Source organism: Sabethes cyaneus, chromosome 2 (assembly GCF_943734655.1).
Source record: "Sabethes cyaneus chromosome 2, idSabCyanKW18_F2, whole genome shotgun sequence".
NCBI classification, from domain to species: Eukaryota; Metazoa; Arthropoda; class Insecta; order Diptera; family Culicidae; genus Sabethes; species Sabethes cyaneus.
Window position 1 is genome coordinate 31430528 of NC_071354.1, and position 23674 is coordinate 31454201.

Sequence of the window (23674 nt, forward strand, 5' to 3'; positions counted from 1 at the left end):
AGCACACTCTAGGGTTAAACCTGGCATTGCGGTGGTCATCATTCTCTGTAAACTATTTGGGCTAATATTTAGCCCAAACGGTAATCTAGTGAATTGGTAATGATCATTTTTGGCGGAAAATGCGGTTAATTTTTTGGATTCCTTATTCAGAGGAATTTGATGAAATTCAAACATCAAATCTAATATTGTAAAAATTTTGCCCTGTCTAGTTGGTCTAAAACGTCGTCAATTCTAGGTAGCGGGAATTTGTCTACAAAAATTTTTTGTTTAGCTGTCTAAAGTCTACAACTAATGAGCGTGAAGGGCACTTTATCTCTATATATTTGCGTTGGTAAGAGGATGCTTATCGACTTATGGATATGCTTCAAGCAATGCTTCAGTAGTTCCACTATTCCCGGTTTTTGCTGTCAGGTATTATGAGCCAATTAGCAATGTGTAATTATCTAGGTCTTCATAAAAACCGCCAAGAATTTGAAATTGTTTCGCAATGGTCAATGTTCTTCATTTAGTTTTGGTCTAATCTATACCTATAAAAATGGATTTCTGTATGTCGGGATGTTCCTTATAGAATCTAAAACTACTGAACCAATCGGTGTGAAAATTTGCATGTAGAGGTTTTTGGGGCCAGGGAAGATTCTTATGATGATTAGAGACCCCTCCCCCCACTAAGAGGGGGGGGGGGCTCCCATACAAATGAAACACAAATTACTGCATAACTCGAAAACTAATCAAGCAAATGGAATAAAATTTGGCACGTGGGTGTTTTTGGAGACAATTTTTTTTCCATGGTGAATTGAGACCCCTCCTCTCTTTAGAAGGGGTATTATGACACCTCTTCCCTTTAAGAGGGGGGGGGGGACTCCCATACAAATGAAACACAAATTTCCTCATAACTAGAGAACTAATCAAGCAAATGGAACCAAATTTGGCATTTGGGGGGGTTTGAAGGCAGGATTTTTTTTATGATGATTTGAGATCCCTCGAAGTAATACGAAGTTTGTCGGGCCAGCTAGTCATTCATAAAGCAAATTATTCTTCTCAGTTTTCGTTAGTGGTGCTGAAGTGTTCAGGTCCAAAGTGTTTTATTGCAAGGGATCAGTATCGTTTGCTTTCGTCCCTCGTTCGTTGTTAAAACTGACAACAAATTTTTTTCGATGCTGCGTTTATTTTGAATTTGCGAGAAACTCAAATCAAAACATTCCTGACAAATGGTCAACAATCATCCATACAGTGGATTCGCACGGGACTAGTTTATGCTTTACTTACGAAAATAAATGTCCAATGTCCGTCACACGCGCTTTCCAAACGACTGATCGCAGAAAGTTTTTGAAACGGATGAAAGATCGCTGACGCGTTGTTTCGTTGGATCATATCATCTACCTTCCCTTGATCTGTACCTTCCCCTATTAACAAGAATCGTATCCCGTGATACTTGTGGAGATGCCCGCAACCCGTGGTCTGTAGCAAGTATCGGACTAAATTCTTTCCTTTTCCCATGTAGTGCAGCTTTTTGGTCGTGGCCGGTCAATTTTCAAAGTGTTGAATCAGCAGAAGTTGCACAATGAGAATGTCATGCTACTCTCAAACACCATTCAATTGGTTCTTTGTGTAATCTTACTGGTTCGGCCAATCACTGAGTGCAACTGCGGACAGTCTACCTAAGCTAAGCTAAAGTAGTTTGAATATCTGGTAATTCAATTTATTTTCAAGTACGCGCAAGGCGCGCACCCTGCAAATTAATTTTGTTTGATTTGGCAAAAACACACATATCAAATTGTAGCAAATTTTGAAAACAGCCCGATTGTAGATGCTAAAAATCTGGGCGGCAATTCCGTTTCGACTAAAACGGTCTATTTTGAGTGCTGAAGAATGAGCTACTGTCAAAGCTGGTGAGCAAAATTTTTTTCATTTGGTCGGTCAACTTAAATGTCAATTGTGTATGACGTTGGGTCATATTTTGATGTGAACGCATTCATATTACCGGGGTGCAGAACGAAAATGTTCAGATTAAAGAAAATAATCATACTAGCGGGGGTTCACTCTTTTTAACTCTAAACGCTCTTTTTTCGCTCTGTTGGTAGAAGCACTTTTCATTTTGCGAGTAGTGCAATACTTATTTTTGCGATTTTCATTCTTGTTATGTTTACCTTTTCTTAGTTCATTCCGTCCAATCAGGGTAGCCGAAAACCCGCTCGTATAATGTAAAGTTTTGAAGCCTTACCTGAGCAAGGATTGACAACAAAAGTATATCAAAATTATTAGATATTCTGCTGTTGATACCAACCAGAAAACATATTTTGTTATCAACTCAAAATGGCACTTACGATGTATCAGACTTTGCTATCATTTTGCTTTCATTTTTATTGAATGAAAATATGTTGGCAGATTCTATATATGATGTAAATAAACCTTCAATATTTAAATTAATATAATTTCACTTAAATTTTTTTCTAGTAAAATGGTTGGTTCAAACTATATGATGATAGCAAAATGATGATCATATGATAGTAAAATGATAACTAATTCTGCTTTACTATTAATATTGTGTAACAGCAAGATTAGTATTCCGTTTGATATTTTTGATAGCAAAAGTAGTATTCAATTTAATTTCACGGCGTGGAATTTTTGCAATCAATTTTGATATTTTAACCGCTAAGTCGACCAAAATGAAATCACACCGAGTATTAAAAATCCGTTACATCAAGATATCAAATTTTGTTTTCAATTTGCTCTAATACCCTGCCCGGGTAGCTAATCATCAAAATAATTAAAATTACAACTTTTAAGAAATAAAATCAACTAAACTAGGCATTCCGTCTGTGATTTAATAACCACTAAGGAAATAAAATAAACTTCAGTTCAGTGCATGCTACAAAAATCTTGTTATGCAGTTCTTTATGTTTGTTCCTTACAACACTGCAAATTAGCTGACGATGATTTTAGTACCACATAAAAATGATCAACCGTGGAAAAAAACAGGGTACTTAAAGCTTTGAGTGGCGTCTCGACTGCGCGATTAAGATGTATAATTTAAGAAAAATATTAATTAATTCGCGTCTAAAGTGTCGTGACGTGAAATGCTTTTCTGCTGCAGACCTCGTGAAACATTTTTCGGACTTGCTGCAGTATTCGGTGATTCAGAATTATTCTATGAAAATCGTTAGGGCAATCGGGCTTGTGTTCGTCGAATCGACATATTAAAGCAATGCCTAATTAGCTACGAGACAGAAGAGGGAAAGAATCGACAAGTAGGGGGACGAGAACGTGAGTATGAGTGTATGTTTCGCCATAGCTCCGGTACTTCTGGACTGTTCTTCATTAAATGTCGTTTATCAAACACAAGTATTTTGGCTTAAAAGAATCAGCGCAAGGGGGTAGACAAAAGATCCCTCTTTGGTCTGTTACAAGGGGAAAAAAGGTTCAAATGGGCAAAGAGGCGCGTTTCTCTTGCAACTGGAACGATAGCAGTTATACAAGTTGCTGGATTTCTGAAAAGGGGGATAGGGTGGCCATTAACAAAGAGAAGGTTCAAAAACGGTTTTTTGTTGATTTATAGGAATTACCGGGAAGAAGTCAGATTTTTTCCTAAAATTGAGGAAGTCGAGCTAATAAATCAAAAGACACTTACTTGTATAAAGCAGTGACTGGTTGTTTTGTCGATTCTAGACAGTGCTTGCTTTCAATAGTGACTGCTAAAAAATTTCCACCGACTTGTCCAGACTAAACGAATTATTCTTTAATTAATCTAATAAAGCTCAAATCACTGAAACAAGTTGAAAACTCGGGGTAAAGCGGGTGGCACGAAGCGTGACTTCCAATTCCAAACAAAGTTTTTATATACTCGTGCTACGACTGCGTCATCACAACCGTACATGGTCGAGTGAAGATCTTCCCACCCAGTGGAGTACCATGTTCGTCACGTACCACTTAAGAGGTATACCTATATCACTATTTAAAAATGAAAACCATTGATTATTATGGTTGACAGGGAAAAATGATGTGCTGAGCGTTCGCAGTAAAGTAAAATCATCAGCAAGTACTAATTGGCGAATAATGGTGACCACATTAACCATCACAGCATTACCCAAACTAACCTGCTGCTCCGGTTGCCCGCTTGTAGTCAACAATAACAACAACAACAACAACAACAACAACGGCAATGCAATAGTAGAAAAATCCGCATCCACCATAACCGTGGCAACTTCCCAGCGGCAGCAGCAGCGTCCAAGTCGTAACATGACGGCACGGACTGCAGTAGTAAAACTTAATTGGTTAACGTTTATAAACTTGAAATTTTCTCCAGCCATTTCTCTGCGCTGCTGCTGCCAAATGGTTGTTGTAAAAACCAGACCGGCATTCTTCTTGTACCCACCAGTACCTACTTAAAACGTGGTGATTGAGATTTTAGTGACATCGCTCGCTCGGTCAAATCGCACAACCGAGGAGGATCGGTCGCCCGCCTTGGGGACATGCAGTTGTAAGTAACAACAAACTAGTACTTTGCTATAATTTCATAGAGATTTTCGCTAGTTTCTTCACACACAGATTAGAGTAAAAAAAATGAAAACTGGTGCACTGTAAAGGAGGACGAATTACGCAACCCATCTGATAATCACCCAAGTAACAAAGTTTTATTGCACGCTTATTACACTGTTTATGACCAATTTTGGTCATTATACCCGTTGCAACTGTGTAGAACAAAACCCTTATTCTTACTAGGACATACACCAGTTTAAAACTCATCGAGTGACGATTTTGTTAGCTATTGCCTTTTTATCTTCTTCAACATAATATGATGAATATGAATGAATAATGTAACAAAACTGTAAAACATTTAGGCGATTTTTTACTATTACCTGTCGATAGATGGATCGATCGAATTGTCGAACTGACTTTCGATTGAAATTAGTGAACTAAACTGAGCATCGATGGCCAGCTCATGAACGTACATATAATGCAGCTCGGTTAATAGCAAACTTATTCATGCTTTTCAATATAATACCAATTAACTTGTTTATGCATCTGATGCGCCATCAGATGATTGTAACTAACGATAGAAAACGGTGAAAGTTTTTTGACGTAGGACTACGTCTTACGGTAAGTTTTGAGATAGGGTGTCATTCCAAAAAATCGAAAAATGCGAGCGTCACGAAAAATGAAAGGTTTTGAGCGCCAATAGCTCAGCGGTTTTCCGATCGATTTTCAATATTCTTACACCAATCGATTGGAAAATCTTCTAAGAATTGGTCCAAATGAAGAAAAGTATGGATTTTTGATGTTGAACTATTGAAAAATTGAAATTGATGAACCTATGTTTTACCAGAATTCTCGCTTCGTGATTGGTTGGAAGATTCTTCAGGATGATCTAAACCTATACCAATTTGATATCTGTGCTTGGGAAGTAAGCCAAAACAAGTGACAAAGTTCCCTCATTTCAACAAGATTTCTTAACACCGTGATTAAACCTAGACCATTTTGATGTCCTTGCTTGGGAAGTACGCCAGAAAGAGTGACAAAATCCCCTCGTACTAACAGATTTCGTACGAACGCGATTAAATCTAGTCCAATTTGATGTCTGTGTTAGGGAAGTGTGCCAGAAAAAACGACAAGTTCTTTGCCACAACAGATCGCAAATTCTTTACTACGAGACGATTAAACCTAGGCGAATTTGATATCTGTGTTGGAAAAACGTGCTACAGCTGTAGTGTTCGCTTATAATACGACTCTGTAGGAATACGCATGCTTGCCGTTTCTTTAAAAGGGTAGTGAAAAGATGTGCTGTTGATAAAATAGGATTGAATTGGTAAAATCCCTTCAACGTGGGTAATCATGAGTAATAAAAACAATCTTCAATTTCTGTAAGGTAGCAGGAAAGCAATAGTTTGTGTTCTTGATTTTGTTAAATTGTTTTCACATGCACATTGAAATAACTCTGAAATCTTTTGAGGATTGAACGTATGCAATATTACTACTTTGATAAATGTTAGATACAACGCATGTAGCATGTATATATGTTGCATACAGCATGTATACATGAAGAAACGAATGATTACAAGCATGGATACATGCTACTATCACTACCAAGAGGCTTACGTAGTCCTGCGTCACCTATATATGCGGTCGTGTCTTGTGCACAACCCCTCTGATTTTTTTCTTCGCGCTGCATGTAATGTCGTGTAGTTTGATCGGTTTACGACATTGCATTGCATAGGCGGAATTACCGTATGTTTAATTACATTGAGGAACAATTAAAAGAACCACGATCGAAAAAAATGAAGTCATCAAATTCGTGCTCTTCTTCATGGTCGTGGTTCCATCCTTTCGGCATTGAGAAGGAGAAACAAAAGTAATTAATTTTAAATGAATTCAAGCTTAGGCAAGGACCTTTACGTTCGTACTTTATCACTTAAGTTTTCTGTAAATTACCCTTCATGTTAAGAAACATCATTTTCTTATTACATTGCTTTATTCTAGCAAAGTAGTAAATGTTTCAAATGTTGAAACGATACATTTATTGTGCCCGATGATACCAGATCTACGAATTTACTCGTAGTTCTTCGCATTTGGAAATTTTCTACGGACCTACGGAGCAAATCTACGCATTTTTATAAACTTCACGGAAAAGGTTAAAAACAATTTTAGTTACAAAACTCAACATAATATCATGAATAATATACCAAAAAGCATAACCTTATTCTTTAAAAGAATAGAATAGTAGAGAGGTTTTACTACTCTAATAAATAGTGAATTGAGCAAGAAAGATTTGATAACTAAGTAACTGCTGACAACAAGACAGCAAAAAACATCAACAATACGACGAAAACAGCGACGGGGCTACCCTATATGGCATAAAGACATTTGGCATAATGCTGTTTGGCATAACCCCACTTGGCATAAATCCATTTGGCATAACGGTCATTTGGCATAATGGTCATTTGGCATAATGGTCATTTGGCATAATGGTTATTTGGCATAACGACTTTTTGGCATAATTTATAATCTAGCCAGGTTTTGTTGTTTGGTGCTTAATCTTTATGTGTGCAGCAATTTACTGAGTACCTTTTCAGTTTTAAATTGTTATAACTCAGTCAATTTGGAAGATACGTTACGGAAATTTTGTGACATCGTGAAATTTGTTGATTTCAGGCAATTGAATCTGTTCCTGTGGAATCATTGATAGCCAATTGGGTACACAAGGCAAAATTAGAATTGGTTTCACTGATCCTTTTAGACATTTCGAAAGGACGTGGTCACAGTAGCACTGATTGATCATATCGGAACTGATTCTAAACGAATAATCGATGGTTTTAGTGCTAAGCATTATTTCGAATCCTAAACTATAATCTGTGATCCTGTAGAAGCCAGTTTCGCAATGACCATTCAAAACAAAAATTACTACCTACTCCAGAATGTTCAACCTGATTCATCGCATTATATGAAGAAGTTCTTTAAATGAATTTCTAGAGTTTTGACACCCACATCATGACAGTTATTCTTGTAATCCAACCAGTTCTCTACTTCATAGCTGACACTCCATCGTAATTCCGGATTTTCTGGCACTGTCTTTAAAAGGCCAAATAGTCCTGTGTGTCTAAGCTAGATAAATTTACGAACCAAATGAACCTGTTGCGTCAAAATCAATTTAAATTTGTTATGACAATTGTTAAAATTCGCTTTTGGGTAGCCGGGTACACTTGTCGCCCTCCTAAAGATGTTTTTGTAGTTGGTAAACGCCGACAAACACTCACAAACTTTATGACATTAAACTCGATTCTTATAACACCAGTGAAAAAGCCAGAAAAAACAATTAGTAATTAATTAATAATTAATCTTTGCGTACCGATTTCCTGTTCCATAGTATGCTAGAATGTCTTTGAGTTTTGTGCTTTTCAAAATTTCTGGTAATTGATTATCTGCCGTCAACCTCAAGAAATTTTTTGTTGCTTCTTGCCGTAGAAAGAAATCTTGCATAACTTTTCGAAAAGAACTAAGAGTATCACTTAAAAACGTATCGGTGCGTTACATATACCTATACAGTCTGAATTCGTTGAAACGATAGAATTTTGAAATACAAGTACAGGGCCCAACTAGAGAACACCCAATTAACGAACAGCCCAATAAACGAAATTTTTTACGAGCGAGTCATTGCTGTATTTTAAAGTGTTATTTACACTTCATATAGCACACAGTAACCATCCACTATACACTAAATACAAAGTCAAGGTTTTAGTATATGTCCAGCCAGCAAACAAAGACAAAACTTTTAGTCATAATAAAAAAAATGTTTTTTTGTTATTTTTCAACGAAACCTTGACAACAGATATCCCAAATTATCACTTGTAAGAAAAAATAAAAGCTTTCTAAATATGTCAAAATTTATTCACCGTTATGTCTATGTCTTACTGATAATATTTTTGGAAAGAAGTTCTTGATTTGGAATAAACGTTATTTATGAATATTTCTGTGCAGGTAACCATTATTCAAAATCGTTTTCCGTTGCTTGTTAATGAGGACCACTCGTTAGTGATGGTAGCTGCGTGGGTACTATTTTGCGGAAAACCAATTCGCAATTGACCAAAACGCGGACTATAGTGTTTCGCGAAAAGTATTGTTTGGTGGAAATTCATTTTGCGAGGAAAATTTTCGCGAAATGTACTATTTGGCGGAAATCTATTATGCAGAAAATTTCTTTTTTCGGAAACTATATTTCGCAGTTATCCACTTAATTAAGCCCATGGACTTTGATCGCCTCACAAAGAAAGTGTGATCCGTCCTTACTCGCTGTTGCTCGTTCGGACCAAACTGAACGAAAGAACTAGAGGTCAGTAAACCTAGGAAAACAAATAAACCTAGACAGATGTGATTTCTGCGGGGGGGCTGCCCCCCCGCAGTGGCCGGCGTTTCCGACGGCGGGTCACCGGCGAACACTCGCCGTTGCCTACGGCCGGCTCGCCCTGAATCATCTAGGAAAGTGACCATTAGGTCATAAAATAATGTTTTAGGAATTATGCCAAATGGCGTTATGCCAAATGGTATTATGCCAAATAGCCCCTTATGATTATGCCAAATGGGTTATGCCAATTGGCGTTATGCCAAATAGCATTATGCCAAATGGGTGCCCCCCACAGCGTCAAAACAACAACAAAAAGACAAAACTCGATCAAAACGGTGACGAAACCTGCTAAAAACGATGAAAGAAAGATGAAAAACAGATGATGAAATGTTTATTGTCTTAAAAAAGCTCATAGTAAAAAAACTGACAAAAAACAGCGAAACGATAACAAAAGACGATGAAAAGATACTGAAAATATGAAGAAAAGACGACTTACTAACAACGGAAAGAGGCCAAAACTGCAAAAAAGAAAATGCCGACAAAAACGGTACAAAGCAAAAACAAGAATACGGCAAAGAGATGACAAAAAGACGATGAATACGTAGAAATAACAACAAAAAGATAACTAAAAGATGGTGAAAAGGCGTCGAAAAGACAACAGTAAGATGAAAAAAATCCAAACAGCGACATTAAACCATACTTCAAAACAACAAAGAAAACAAGTACGTTTAAAAGTGTCAAAAAGGCGTTAAAACGAAAAAGACGATCAAAACTGGAAATTTCGACTAAAAAAGTGACAAAAAATGTCAAAAGCAGACATTCTAAAACGCCGAACAGACGACTAAAACACGACGAGATTAAATAATGGCAAAAAGACCATGCAAAAACGATAGAAATATGGCAGAGAAATAACAAAAAGATGACGTATACAAAAGAGAGCTGACTTCAAAACGGCAAAAATGTATCGAAAAACAACAATAAGATGACGAAAAGACGATGGAACGATGACGAAAAAGTGATGACAAGTATGACAATGACAAAAAGATAAAAAGCCGGAAAAATACGATAAGGGCGACACCAAAAGAAACCACAGAGCAGCAACAAAAAATGCCCAAAAAAGACAATAAAAAACGATGAAATGACTATCAATAGATGCAACAAAAGGAAATAAAGAGACCATAATAACACGGTAAAACAACAACAAGAAAACGATTGAAAGACTGTAAAAATACGACAAAACATGCAAAAAAGACAACGAAAAGATCGCGAATACACGACAGAAAAACTACGAAAGAACGATAAAAAGATTGCTTTTTGTTGTCAACAATTCAAAAAGAGTCGAAAAAAACAACAACAAAAAGGGTCAACAGACGATAAAATGATGACGAAACGATTACAGTAAAAAACGAAGGAAAGACGACAAAACAATACCAAAACAGCCACAAAAATAACGATCAAAACATCAAACCGCCGCCGAAACAATCGGCTACAAATGCCAAAAACGGAGGTCAGATAACGACGAACAGATGACGGAAAAAGACGTTTAAAAAGTACCCAAAGCAACAACGACAAAGTATGCAACAAACATGAAAATCTGACGAATGTACGACAGAAACCCGACATAATCTGCGATAAAAAAAACGACAAAAATGGCAAAAGCCGTCAAAAAAAAACAACAAAAACGAACAGAATATTTTGGTTGACTTTTGTGGTCAGAAGGCTATTGGGCTAAAAGGCCAATGTCTTGACAACAAACAGGGCGACGAAAAAAGGTGCCAAAAAAAAGATGAAAAGCTAGCAAAATCGACAGTAAAAAACGATTAAATGAAACATGAAACATGAGAAAAAACGAAAAACCAACAAAATAACTATGCTAAAAGGAAGGTGCCAATACAACAATAAAAAAGACGACGAAAGCGATAAAAGATGTTGTAATAAGTGACGAAATATGCAAAAGCGGAGGTCGGTGGCGAAAAACCATTAAAAGATGCCAACAATACGACAGAGGAATAGCAAAAGATAACGAAAAGATCACATAAAGACGAACGAAAAGACCAGACTTCATTTTCGGTTTTTCGCTCAGTAAATGCTCATTAGACTACAACGCCTCAACGAAACAGAATTCGAAAAAGTAGTGTAAGGAGCAATTGTAGAGTTTATTATTATCTACAATGTTGTAGAAGAAAGTATAACTTTATCTTTCGTATTTACGGCGCTATGGGGCTGCTACCCCGTTGGTAGCAAAAAGCACGCTCATTTAGCTACCAACAGGGTAGCAGCCTCATAACGCCGCAAATACAAAAGATAAAGCTATACTTTCTTCAACAATATTGTAGATAATAATAAACTATACAATCATCCCTTACACTACTTTTTCGAATTCTGTTTCATTGAGGTTTCATTCATTTACTGAGCAAAAAAACGTAAATGAAGCCTGGAAAAGACAGCAAATAGACGACAAAACGACAACGAAGAGTCCGCGTAAAGATGACGGAAAGATAACGAAAACTTAATCGAAAAGCTGATGAAAATGAAGGACGAAAGACGACCAAAACACGATGAAAGGACACTGAAAAAAACCTTCTTTGACAAAAATTGTCAAGAAATATACGAAAAACACCGAAGAGACTAAAAATAGAGGCTGAGAAGGCAATGAAAAAACGGTTTCACAACAGCAAAACAGCGACAAAAAAGAAAAGATTGCAAAAAACAAAGAAAATACGATACAATGACGACAAAAAGATACCAAAACAGCAACATAAATAACATTATAAAACCGCCGAAAAAATTCAAAAGCGAAATGAAATAAATATACGATGAAGACGACGAAAAGACGCCAAAAAATGACAAAAAGGACCAAAAAACACGTCAAAATGACATTTAAAAAGCGACAAAAACACGACAAAGCATGCAAAAATATAGTGAAAAAAGAACGGCACAAAGCCGTCGAAAACCAATAAAATCAAACACAGCAAACAATTATTTGAAAAGCGTCAAGAAGGCGACACCAGATGCAAAACCAAATATGACAAATATGGGACAGAAAGAAGACGAATGAACGACGAAACAACAGTAAGAAAACAACATTTTGGTTGTATTGAGTTAAAAAGCCTTTGAGACAGTTTTAACAATCGTCTTTTGTGGCAGTCTTGACAACAAACGGGACAACAAGGAAAGGGTGCCAAAAAGATGATGAAAAGACGATAAACACGACAACAAAAAACGATGAAGGGATGAGAAAAAAATCGACAAAATGACATTGCCGAGAAGCAATGAAACAGACGACAACAACTGTAAAAGTCGCCGAAAAGAATGCGCGAAAAGCCGAAAAACGACAAAAAATACTATGAAAAGACGCCGAAAAAACGTCAAATAAGTAACAAAAAATTTTTGGAGATAAAAAATGTCGATGATCCTTAAAAAAGAAAGTAGAAAAGGCGACGAAGAGCACTGGCGTGCCCAAGCTGAGACACACTGAAGCACGTGACTTCCCCATCCCACCCTTTTCTGTTAAATTTAATGCAAAACATAATAATTTCTGTAACCCAGAAGCCCGCAGTTTAAGTTTTGAAATTAAATTTCTAGTGTAGTTTCAAACCCATTTGAAACTCAATTTCAGTCCAAATTCAATTCTAATTTCATGCCCCACACAGTTCGCCTATGACTTGCAGGATTCATCAGTTTCTGTTTTAGAAGTTCGAACACGAAGTGCTTTTTTCGTCTTGTTTTCAACTCGTTGTTTGTTATTTTCCTTCCCGTTTTCCATCTTTACTCTTCCCATTAGCCTTGTTTTTTCATCTTTTATGTCTCGTATGCTATGTTTCTGGCTCCCTTTTTTCCCATTACCCTCCGGTTTCCGTTTTTTACCTTCCAATTTCGTCTTATTATCTTCCTTTTTGCCCTTTCCTTCGGTTTATTTGTACTGTTTTTCTATTTTTTTTTTGTCCCATACTCCCGTTTATATTTCATTTAACCTCTTTTTCCGTTTTCCTCGTTTCCTTTATCGTTTTTTTATTCTCTCACCATTCCTCTTTTTCATTTTGGTTTCCCTAGCTATAGTGACAGCGATAAAGGAAACGAGGAAAACGGAAAAAGAGCCTAAACGAAAGCTAAAGGAGCAAGAAATGGGAGAAAAATGGGACAGAAAAATAAGAAAAGGAAAACATGAAAAATAGACTTTTTTTGTTTGATTATAGTCACTTTAACAGCTTAGGTCATTCGTGACTTCTGCGGGGTTGGGATTTGAACTCGGCGGGAGAGGCGTGATTGCTAACCACTACGCCGGGATTGACCCAAATAAATAGACTAAAGAAACAGGTAAAATGGGAGAGAAAAAGAAGAAAAATAAGTGATAAAAAATAAAAACCGGAAATAAGAAATAAGAATTAGAAACCCTTCCGTGATAATGTGAGGCTGGCTTGGTCACTTTTTTTCTGAAATCAAAATGAACGAAATCGTAGAATCGTCGTCTGGGGCAAGGGAAGCAAAACGTGAGCTTGCATGTAATTGGTTGAAAAATTTGTCTTTCAAATCCATTTTTTCGAGGCATTTCATGAAAATTAAGTTTTCAAGCATGTAGGTATACACTGAGTTACAAATACTGACGTGGCATATCACCACCTCTAGAATCGACTTGACCCGATGCTACGGATCAGCATAAATTCTGAAACACAGTACATTTAAGTGATAAACTTGCTTTATTTTGTTGTTTTATAATTTAATTTCCATTCATCAAAAGTGCTTCGTGAGCATTGTGTGGTCAATCTCCCTAACCCTTTAAAATTACAGTTAATTAACTTAACAGCGTCTAATTCGGTTGGAAATTTACTGAACATTTTCAACTAATACTCCGACTTTAGCCGGCTAGAAGCCGTTGTGCCGTTGTTGTTGTATTGCGTTACTTACTGCATAATTCATTAAACTTCCGAACGTCATTTTCATTCATGCTTCCTCCTCCTCAACACCCACCTCGTCGTCGTCGTCGTCATCGTCGGCCAGAGTTGAGATAATTTCTCAATCATGCGATTATGCGCTTTCATCTCTATTTCTGCTGGAGGACCACTCTGCGCCGTTCGGAACTATTATTATGGAAGATTCCGCCCGCCCGCGGTGAAATTTTATAACAACAAATCAGCAGTCAGTGCTGCATGGTCCCAGCATTAGGTGTTCGGCTTAATGGGAGGAAGTCACCGCCAGCTGTTTTTAAATATTCACTGCGAACATGCATTTTGAGGCCCCGATGGCTTACTTCATAACTTTGAATAGTTAATTAGCTGGAGAACGGTTCGTAAACTAGGGCTTTTCAGTAGGGAGGTAAGAGACCGATGAAATGTTGTTTAAGGTGATTCCAGATTGAGACTATGAAATATGTAATAGATCAATGGCCTGGAACAAATTTTTAATTTACGTTGACTCCATCTACATGTCTGCGTTACGGTTATTGTGTTATGGTTGCATAGGCTGCCTAATAGACGGCATACAAAATAAATAACCTACGGCTAATATAATCGTCATTCATTCGATGCCCCAAGCCAAAGGTGTGTTGCGTATGACATCAATTTAAAATTTATTTCCTTTCTTTTTTTTTCATTTTGGGTTCACACAACATGGCAGTTTGATTGGTTAAACATAAACAATTCGTGACAATTTCTAAGTGCCAATCCATGTGTATAACTGTTGCAAAAACTGCACTTAGTAGATATTAGGCCCCGGTCTTGCTATGAGCGGCATAGTAAACGTGCCACATAATATATGATATAATATAAAATCTATAATTTAAAACGTAGTAAAACATTTTATAGCTATTACCAGAAACCGGAACCGTTACCTTCCTCTGCCGCGGGTGCCGTTGGTTTGTGACCGATAAATAAGTCACCATACCGGAAAGGCAACATCGCCGTAAGCCACGGGCCAACGACGCGACGACGCGATGGTCTGCGCTGTGGGAAAGTTACCACGGTACGGCATCTTCGCTCACTCGTGGCTCTGGTGGTTGGCAGAGATTTCATGCTTTTATTGGTGGGTTCGTTACGAAATTTGCACAACGAGCCGCATTTGAATGTGAGTGAAAGATAGGGAAAAAACGCACCACAAAGAAGGTATCATCAATTTCACCACCTTGTTGGTGGTAATAGTTGATCTGTACAACATGTAAACTAGTAAGAAGTAAGATCCGATTTGCCTCGAAAACACGGTAAGCCGATAAACCGCTTTTCCTGTCGTACTTTTCCTGTGAGTACTGGGACGAGTGCCTATCGATACGTGAAATCAATTAAAAACTTGCGTTTGAATGGTTGTCGGTTACTTTCAGATTCAACATAGGAAGAAATTAGGAAGCAGATCCATTGGTACGTAATATAAGCCATTGCGGAAGCAAAAACGAAACTAGCAAAGGACTGTTGCTCTACTATCATTATAGTACAAGTAAACGAATAAGCTCCAGGTTTTTGTCCTACTGTCAGGTCTATTTTTCCTCACTTTTTCAGTCGATTTTTGTTGATTTCTTCCCTTTTTCCATCTTTAATCTTCTCTTCTTCTATTTTACCGTTTCTAGCATTTGTGTGTTCCTAACTCTTTTCATCTCGTTTCCTTCTCGTTTTTCATCTTACCCAGTTCCATTGTTTCCTCGTTTTGATGCTTCTTTTTTCCGTCTTTTCTGTCACGTTTATTTATTTTGGATCTCTTACTTCCCTTTCCTCTCCTTTTCCTGTTTTTCTTTTCTACTTTTTTCTCCCTTTATATCCCGTTTAACGTTTTTTTTTCGTTTTCCTCCTCGTTTCCTCTATCGATTTTATTTGATCCCTCTCTATCTCTCTCTATTCTTCTTCTCTTTTTCTATTGTTTTCCTCATTTTTAACCTCCATTTTCCCTTTATTCTACTCGCTGGCTCCTTTTTCTTTGCTCTTTTTCTCTTCTTTTCCTATCCCGTCACCCTTTTCCTAAGTCTGTTCGGTTGCCTTTTTAGCTTTTTCTGGTTTTCGTCTTGCCTACGCTTTTTAATTCGAATGCTATGCTGTTTTTCGTTTTCGTCTGTTCCGGTATTCCTCTTATTATGTCACACTTTTCCCTCATTTTCTATCACGTTCTGTTTTTACTTTTCATTATATCCCGTTTATCTTCCAATTTCATTTTTTCTCTTTTTTTTTCTTTTTCTGTCTCATTTTTCATCTTTTCCTGTTCTTGTCTCTCTGTTTTCTTTCTACTCTGTTTTCTATTTTTCTTTTTCTCCTTTTCTATCCGTTTTTTTCTCCTTTTCGTCCCATATTTTCTCCTTTTCTGTCCGATTTATTCTCGTTTTCTTCATTATTTTTTCTTCTCTCCTTTTTCTTTTTTTCTCTTCCGCTCTTCATCTTTTTCTGTCCAGTCTCCTCGTTTGTTTGTCCCATTTTCATCTTTTTCACTTTTTTTACTTTTTATAGTCCGTTTTTCCTCCCATTTTGTCACGTTCTTTTCCTTTTTCTTTTTTTCATGTCTGTTTTTTTTTCTTTTACTCTCTGGCGTTTTTCCTCTTTCTCTATTCCGTTTGTTGTCCGCAAGTTGATGACATGCAAGTTTTTTGTCTTCGGCAAGATTGGTTGGATGGACTAGATTTAATCTATGATAGACAGTTTAGCACAGTATTCTATCACCAGGTGGCGCTAACGTGCTTTTTGTTTTGATTTATTTATTACGAAAATATTGTTTCGACAAGAGGTAGTCGTCTTCGACATTGATTCGGAATATAAAACTAGTCGCATTAATTCGCAATATGTGGTCGGTGTTAAGTCAGACCGAACCAAGTGACAAACCTCTGATTTCGAAAAATACGCGGTCAAAGTTTGCTGCTCTGCATGGTTTATAGCTATGAATCGTTCGAAATCATCTCATAACTCTGGCAGTTTACAACATTTATGTAATCTGATTAGAGTAAAATGTAGCTTAGAAAATGCTTGATCGTTTGCTGTCATTCACTCATTTTTTTAAATTTTGCGACGGTCCGGTCTGATTTAGCACCGACCATATAGCCAAATAGTGTACCGATTCAGTCAAGGTGTATGTTAAAACGATCCGCAAAAATTGAACATAGTATCGAAAGAAAATGAATACGTCGCTAGCGTCACCTGGCGAGTGAATTTTGCACCAAAGTATTCATAATAGAGTGGTCACGTAGACAAAAAAGTTTACATCTAGTCAATATTATAAGCTGCATCAAAAAAATTTGAAAACAAATGGAGCACCAATACCACCTAGCGATCAGTTTCTGAAACACACTATTAGCTAAAAGTTTTATTTGTTACAATACCAAGTTTACTGCAGATCTGATTCATCTAAACAATTTTTCCGTGAGCAAGACAATTTAAGACAAAAAAAATTGATTATTCTCGCATTAACGCCACTTAGCGAGCAAATTCTGCAAAATGCCACACGCAACTTTGAAGATCTCATATTCGCGTATATTTTTGTAGAAGGAAGCATCGTTCCAGGTGGTAAGGATTTCGTGATACAAACGTCACAAATCTGAAAAAATCCGATTTTTCCAAATTATTTTTACTAAAACCCCTCTTTGTAAAAGGTCTCCACTCTCCATTTTATCATTTAATCCGTTTCTAAAACACTTGAAAATTCGGAAATCCGTCTGTTTTCACTGAGATATAGCAGTTTGAATTTTGGGGTCAAATTGGGACCCCAATGTAGAGACAACGTAAGTATTATTTTGTACCGACAAAAGGGTAAGAACCCTAATCAAATGTTGTATTTCAAGCAACTCGATCTTCTACCACTCGTCGACAATTTCCTATGCGTCTCAGAGGTCGTAAGCCGCTTGCGATCTTACAAATTAAACCCCTCTATACCTAGAGCCGGTGGGGTTGTTGAAGAGGACCGTTTTCGTCGCACTGTCGTTCGGCATCCTTACGACGTGTCCGGCCCACCGTAGCCTATCGACTTTCGCTAGATGTACGATGGGAATCTCACTAAGCAGTGCTTGTAGCTTGTCATTTATACGCCTCCGCCACTCTCCGCCTTTAGTTTTGTACTCCGCCAAATATCGCCCGCAGCACTTTCCTCACGAGCAGTATCACGGCATCAAATCCATAAAGAACTACCGGTCTAATAAGGATTTTGTACATCTTGATCGTAGTGTTACTGTCCACGATCATCAGCAATCCCAAATACATCAATGGTTACCGTCCGTGGGAGGCCCGCATTTGTTTCCTTTGAGCCTCTTCCTTTCATATATTCGGTCTTCAACGCATTTATTTTTGCCAATCCTCCTAGACTCCGCCTTCAGTCTGGGGTAGATTGTTTCCGTCGTCGCAATGTTTCTGGCCATGATATCAAAGTCACCTATGCAGCCTAGAAGTTGGCTACCATTGGTCAAAATCGTGTCTCTTGTTTCGAGGTCCGCTCGTCGGATCACGCCCTCAACAGCGATGTTGAACATCGCTGCATGCAGGATAAAGCCGTCACCTTATCTCAAGCTCAACCCACGCCGCGTCTCGCAGGGGCTCGAGAGTGGTCCAGAGGTGTGTACGAAAAACATAACTCGATCCAATATAGCTGTGATGCGACTAGTCAGTTTATCCGAAAAAACCACGTTCGTGCATTAGCTGCATTAGGTGGTCTTGAACTCTCGATCGATTGTATCGTATGCTGCTTTGGAGTTAATAAAGAAATTTTTGTAATATCTGTCGAATGGAAAAAGTTTGGTCCGTAGTTATGCGAGCCCCCAAGAAGCTCGCCTGATAATTCCCTGCGCATCTTTATGCTATCAGTGACATACGGCGTAACAGATTCTATTCTGAGAGCGTGCCTCGTAGGCGGCGTATACCAGCGTTATACCGTGATAGTTGCGGTATTCGAGCTGATCGCCTTAGTGTGGATGGCACAAACCTTTCTTTCTATTCATTCCAGGCGTAGTTTCTCCTTAAAAACAACCCAGGGTAGAGCCGTTGCCATGTTTACAAAGTTCTGCGGGTAATGATGCTACTGTAGTGCTCCTGTAGTGCTCCTGACATGTAAGGGCACCAAGATCCTTGACAACTGTTACGCGTTCAATATATTCTGACCGTTTATGTAATAACTGTATTGGATTGGAGCCTTCTTTCGGCTGTAACTGATTACAGAGCACTTGGAGACGCTGATACACACCAATCATAAAACATATCGATTAGCTTTTGTAATTCGATACAATCGGCGACTGAGCAAATTGCAAGGTAGATTTTGAGGCCATCAGCATACACGATTCTGCATCTTGGGGAGAGTATCATGCAAACATCGTTGTAATACAGCGAAAATAGCAAGGGACCGACGTTGCTGCCCTGAGGCACGCCTGAGGTACTCCGGAAGTCGCAAGTCTCAGTGATCCCCAGTTTCATAGAAAGACAGCGGTTTTCACGGCAGGATTTCAACTACCGGACAAAAGCAGCAGAAGCACCGTGATGGTTTATTTTAGCAAGCAGTATGGTGTGGTCAACACGATCGAACGCAGCTTTGATGTCAGTATACACCGTGTCGAGTTGTGCTCCACCTTCCACATGTTGCAAACAAAATGAGCTGAACTCCATCAGATATGTGCTGATCGAGCGACCAGGAAAAAAGCTATGCTGATCAGTTGAAATGTATTGTGCAAAACTTCTGTGCTACGAGCCACCGATAAAGATCCCACGGTAATTAGCAATATCGTTTTTGATTCCCTTTTTGAACACAAGAAAGAAATAGGATTTTTTCCAGCATACTGGAAATGTTTTCTGAAGAAGCGATTGATTAATAACAAACTGCAGAGGGTTCGAAAGAGTAGACTCGCAATTTTTCAGTATGATCGAAGGTACTCCATCCGGCCCGGGAGACGGCGATGATTTCAACCGAAACTAGTTATGTTTATATCGCACACGTTTACAGGAACGAACTTCAGAGCTTCCTTGATGTCAAGGGCTGAAGCACTGCTATTGGCAAATACACTAGAGAGCTGCTGAGCAGAAAGATTACAGATGTCTCCAGTATTGCTGGCAGATAGATCACCAAGTGACATTTGGGCAGGAAATCCAGTTACCTTGCGCTTCTTGTTAATGAATGACCAAAAACGTTTGGGATTTTGTTTAAGATCCTGCTGCTTTTGCGAAACATATCTCGAGTAAAGATGACGCTTATGGGTTCTGTATCGACGACTGGCTCTAACAAACTCTTCTTTGGTGATCGCGTCCCGTAAACGGGAGTACTTCTTCAGCGCTGCAGATCTCTCACGTTTAAACGACGAAGCCATGAATTTGATCACGGTGGTTTCCACTTAGGCCTGGGTCGAGGGACGAAGTCACGAAAGAATGATAAGAGCAGTTGGTTAAGAAGACCAATCCGTTGAATGCAAAGCTTCGTTCAAGCCAGAAGAATCGGTGCGAAAGAAATCAAACTCTCGTTCGTCAAGTACCTCTTCGTATCGAATGAGAGGCGGATAGCTAAGAGTGACAAGTACTGGAGAATGTAACGGATCAACTTTGATGACGGCTTCAGGTGGTTAGGTCACATCGCTCCGATTGACTGCATTGCCATTAGCAAACACCAAGTCCAAGGCCCGGTCTCGGTTATTCGTGAATGGATTTATCTGCGGCATGTCGAGTAATGCCATACCATCCACGAGCGCACTGTTTGCAGCAGTGAAGACTGAGTTAGTTTGATCGATTCGAACTTTTCCAGAAGCTGGCCAATTCCAACAAAGGCCGGGTTAGTTGTCATCACCAAACAGTAGGTGAAAGTCTAATTATCCTAGTTTCTCGGATATGGTAAATGCAGAATCTACATGTCGCTCAACGCACTTCGGCGAAGTAGAGAAAACAAGAAGAATATAAACAATGCCTAGACAGATAGTTCGGTTGCCTCCATTCACGTTAACCCAAAGCTGTTCAATCTCACGAACATCGACAATTGCTGATTCAGAAGAACTGTATCGTTTAGAAACTGCTATAAGCACATCTCCACCTCTTGATTTGCCCGAGCCAAGGGCAAATTCCGTTCCGAACAACTGCGGTGAATGGAACCGGTCATTGAGCCAGGTCTCGGTGAGAATCACCACGTCAAATTCAGAAGCGTTGAGTTGAAGAAGTCGTCGACTTTGGTGCGGAGTCCTCTAACATTTTGATAGTATGGGCGAATACAGTCAGATTTTGGAAGGTTGTCCACAGTGGTAGAAGGAAGGTAGCGGTATTCCTCCACCGCAACGTCAGCAGCTGCCAATGGGGCCAACGTGTCGCCACCGCCATTCAGGCCATCTACAGCGCTAGAACCATGAAACAATTCAGGAGAAGAATGACTCGAGACTTGATCGTACTTGCCTTGGGTAAAACGATGGAAGACCCATTCTCCAGATCAACACACAAGGCCAGGACGACTGTTTGGCGAAGGCGGGAAGAACGCGACTGTGGCGGGGTGACTTGGGGCTTACATGGTACTAATACTGGTGATACAGCAAAATGTACGATAATTACGTTCCATGGCAAACAGAACTCTATCCCCTCTGACTTCAATATAAACAGAAATGCTCCCCGAAGGGTATAGCAAATAAGCGACAAAGCATCCCGACAACTACGATCTATCGCTAAAAGCGGAAGAGATTTCCAGGACCCGCGGCTGCTTGAAATCTTGATACTGTGAGTTAGTCCGTCCTTTGCTTTAAAATGCATGCGTGATCTGACAACCGCACCAGCTCACCTGGATTCTGAGAGTTGAACACATCCAAAGAGGATTTATTCGTATTGTCATTAGAGATCAGAGCCTTGGAGAGACCCAAAGAATCTTCCTGCTTATAAAGAACGTTGTCTTTATAGATGAAATATCTATTAAAAGAAATAAAGGTACCCCGGGGCAACATTGCATAGTTAGGGTTTATTTGATTGAGTAATCTACAGCTCTGATTATTTTAAAATTCTTGCATCACAGAAACTCACACAGACATTAAGATTAAGATTAAGAAGCATAAGATAACAGAAAATTGTGCATGTTAATGTACAGCAACGTTAAAGTATTTAAAAAAGCAACCAAAGACAATGTTTCTACTAATGGTTAATTCAAAAATCCCGTAACAAAATCAGATAACTATTAAAGCACAACGGGCGACATTGTAATCAGCATAAAACACAACTCATTAGCAATTACGCAGTACGGTAGTATTGTAACGCAATGTAATTGAATATGTAGTTGTATTAAATTATTGCGAGACGTAATTTATGATTAATTGAATTATACAATTTTCGTCTAAAGACTTTTTTCGATTACAGCTTGTAATCTTTTCCTCTATTTAAAATAGAGTAAGTCCTTAACCGATAATTGCATCAAACAAGACTTTTAAGTTATGTATGAAACAAGCTTCTTTGCGTATCCTTCACTGAGTCTCGCGTACATTATGAATCATACTCTAATTAAACAGACATTAAAATTAAAAACCCATATTCATCATTAGTGCTACCATCAACAAAGCACTAAAATTAATAGGATTCTGCATACTCTTCAAACTTCCAAAGCTCTATGTTGCTGGTAGAATATTCAATGTCCACTTGTATAATAACCCGGTAGCTTTTTCAATTGTAATTATAATTCGACCAATTCACAGAATACAATTACGACAGCAACAACAACAACAACAACCGGGCCGGGTCCACTAACAGTTTTGCCAGATAAAAATGGCTTGACCCAGATGATTGTTTTCATTTATTTTTTGTCCGAAGCCGGTTGTTCCCTCGCGATAAACGATCTGCCAGTCTAGAATTGCCAAACACTTACCGGTACAAAACGACGATACACTGCCGCCACTATGCTGCTATGCTGTGATTGTATTGTTTATTCCGCAAACGTTCGTCGCTTGTCTTCTTCAGCATTCAGGTTTGATGAAATTACGCTCTGCTTGCTTGCCAAACGCCAGACATTTGTCTGGTTGACCGTTCTTTGGGACAGAGCAAAAAAACACCAGACACCAGCTCTGTTTCTTCTATTCGGCGCTGCTTAACTGCCCGGTATCGGCAAATTTTCCACTTGGCAAAACAATCACGAATCTGCACGCTTGGGTCAAAATTTTCTCACGACCTACTATTCTTTCTGTCTTTTGTTATGTTTTAATTTTCCTTCAGCTTGGCGATTGAAGATTCACTCTTTCAGCAATCTGTCGATTTAAAATTCATTCCAACTTTTTGGTTAGTTGTAACTGTTTGCTGGAATTTTTCACTGACTTTCGTTTTTTTAACAATGGCAAACGCTACAGACGAGAAAAGAGACAAACAATTAGCATACACTTCGTAAGCTTCTCCGGCGGATTAAATCGCATAAAAATGATTCCGAAAGCTACGATTTTACACCACTAGACGCGAACAATCAATTGCCAAAGAAACTCAATTTTCTACACACAATTAACATCGGTATTTGACCATTCCGAACTGCTACGGTTTCACAATTAATTTAGCCGCACTCAACTCAAATTACAAAGTAAAATGCATCACCCAACCGCTTGGTAATGGCGATCTTTTAAAAGCCTGCCGTAGATCAACCTGCGAAGCGGCAAATTTCTGTTAGCTTTCCACACACAAAACAAAAAAGCACGCACAAAATAAAACGCACTACGTAAAAATAAATCCCTCACTTCAGCGGTCAAGAAAAGCCAACAGAAAATCCGCTTTCCTTCGCGAAAGGCGCGAGTGTGCGCCTCTTCAGCTCTTTGGATGATAGGGTGGCGGCTGCAGAAATGTGCGCCCACTTACAGCAGCGGGGGTAAAGGTAGAGCGCAGGAAAAACTTCCCGTCCACCTCGTCGTAAGCACTGGCACCACACAGGGCCTAGCCTAGCCTAGCCAAGCCAAGTCTAGCTGATGCAACGGCAGCAACAGTC

At 38.7% G+C, this 23674-nt stretch overlaps 1 protein-coding gene across 3 annotated transcripts in view; it reads right to left on the minus strand.

Moving 5' to 3' along the window:
- Window positions 1-23674, minus strand: part of LOC128734882 (uncharacterized) — an 82433-nt gene extending 58759 nt beyond the window's left edge. The window contains exons 1-2 of one of the 3 annotated variants that reach the window (XM_053829278.1): window positions 23548-23674; window positions 22580-22955 (exon numbers count right to left, since the gene is read on the minus strand). The gene's annotated coding sequence lies outside the window, so the exon portion shown is untranslated. Of the gene's footprint in view, window positions 1-22579; window positions 23049-23547 lie in introns of all 3 variants that reach the window. The other 2 variants (XM_053829276.1, XM_053829277.1) reach the window with 2 other exon arrangements.